The sequence below is a fragment of the Somniosus microcephalus genome, unplaced genomic scaffold, assembly GCF_052327205.1.
Source record: "Somniosus microcephalus isolate GS21.2 unplaced genomic scaffold, FLI_Smic_1.0 scaffold440, whole genome shotgun sequence".
NCBI lineage: Eukaryota > Metazoa > Chordata > Chondrichthyes > Squaliformes > Somniosidae > Somniosus > Somniosus microcephalus.
In genome coordinates, this window is record NW_028225627.1 from 205,276 (window position 1) to 207,702 (window position 2,427).

Here is a 2,427-nt window from a genome sequence, read left to right on the forward strand (position 1 = left end):
CACGTAGCGTACCCGATGGCAGCAATGTAGAGATCGAATTGTTGTTTAAAAGTCTGCCAATTGTAGTCGACATTTCCTGTGAGTTTCAAACGCTCTGGTGGCTTCAAATTCTCCATGTCGCGTTGCACAATATTCAGCAGATCTTACCAATCCTGGTACCATGTTATGTTCATTAATAACTAGTCATTTTTATTAAGAACAGCTAGCTTTTGCTAGACACTTTATTGAGCACATGTGGACTAGGTACAGTATCTGTAGAGGCCTCCATCTTGACTGCTGCCTTGTGGTTAGCCTAGTGCATCATGGGTTGCCCACTCTTATATACAGACAGCACCACCTTGAGTACCATTCCAGAATGACAGGTTACTGATCATTACAAAAACCTCCAGAACAGAGAAGAGCGAATTACATAAACCATACAACACAGAAATAGGACGTTTGGCCCAACTCTCTTCCGCAAACAGCAGTTGATGCTCGGTCAAGTGTTAATTTTAAATCTGAGATTAATAGATTTTTGTTAACCAAAGGTATTAAGGGATATGGGGCAAAGGCGGGTATATGAAGTGAGGTCACAGATCAGCCATGATCTCAATGAATGGAGGAACATGTTCGAGGGGCTCAATGGCCGCCTCCTGTTCCTATCCAGCTCATGTTTATTCTCTACACAAGCAGTGGTCCTAATCCCATGTGGCTACCCTGTTCCTATACCATGGCATCTAATCTCGTTTAGGTACATCATTGGAGAGAGGTTCAGTTGTAACTACAGTGGTGTTTGAACTTGGTTCCCACCAGCAGTAAAAGTGAAGGTGGTCTCCCCAGAGTGTCAGAACAATCATGGGTGTGCAAGACACGGGACGCATCAATCGGCTGAGCCATTACAAATGTCCAAAGAGCTTTCATTTCCCTTGTGGTGTGGAAAACCAATGTATTTTCCAGTTTAACTCCTAGAAACAGTCCAGCCAACATTTTATTATGAATCAGTCTATCCATGTATACTCGCTCAGTGCTGGAGAGAATATTTAAAGGGCCCTTGTGGCTTGGTATTTTCAAATGGAGTTCATTCATTCCCTTTAGATGAACTATTTTTGAACAGCTTTAATGGATGTTTAATTTGTGGATTCTTCAGGAACACTCAGAAATCACCGCACACTTTGTGGGTTAAGGGCAGTCTTTTGGAACAGTTGTGGCCATTAACGATATACCGAATGAATTAGTGAAAATAATCTAGCTACTATTTGATCAGAATTAGCTAGTGGATCCCTACTGTCTTGTTTTACACACTTTGTACAAAAATAATAAATTGCAGGACAACGGATTATTACAATTTAAACTCTTTTAATGAAACATCAAGTCTGTAAGCTTTCTCAATCAATACAGCACCGTGTGGACAAGATGGAGTTCAGAGCCCTGGGTCTTCTAAACAATAGCAGTCCTTACAGATGCCTGCAGGCCAATGACAACGCAACATGTGATCACGTGAATACAATAGGTATTGCTTCGATGCCTGCGGGCCAATGATAATTCAGTATGCAAATGTTACACCTACAACAATGCTGCTGCAATAGAAAGTAAGTAAGTTTTTGGTAGAAAAATCATTGGCTTGAATAGGATTTATATGATTGTGGCAGAGACCACATAGGGACAGTAACACAATTCACTATGTATAGGCAATGTTATCGCTCCACGTTATGTACGGAACTTGGTTGGGTTATCGGAGCAGGGTCCCTTTAAGAGTCGTCGATTGTGTGTCGATGTCACAGCCCTGCGACGAGGCCGAGTCCCTCAGTCCATGCGGAGAGTTAATAAAGCTAACGCGTGTTTTTCTTTGCTGCTATGAAAGTCTCGCACTCTCTTTCCAGTGACTCCTACATGATTACTGATTTAGCTTCACTTTACCCAACACCAACAAACTCCCCGTAGGACACACTACTGCTCGATTCAGACTAGTGCTTTACTTAATCCCAGACATCAAGTATTGCCGTGGGTGGGGCTAGAAAAAGAAAGTAACCTGGGAAAGAAAGAGAATGATAAACAGAAATGATCCTGCCCAAATGGAAGTTTCTAAGATGGCCAAAGCTGTACTGTGTACACATGTCACACAGCTTTGGCAATCTAGTGCGTGACTTGTGCCATCAGTCAAATGTAAAGACAGCTCAATAGCAGATCATTCCCCCACCTTTACAGGTAAAAGTCTGAAGCAAGACACCAGGCATGTACTCTCCCTTCTCCTGACTGAAGAGTCACTACTGTCAGCACTAATTCAACCCCCTTCACCCTTCCCCATTTCTTTGTTTTAAAGCCACCACAGCTTAATGACTGTTTGCTGGCAGATGTTATAAAAAACCCTTTGCAGCAGGAACTGTTACCGAGAGCTCAGAAAACCATTAGAATCCTCTCCAGTGATGATTTGAAGAAGATGTGGGCACA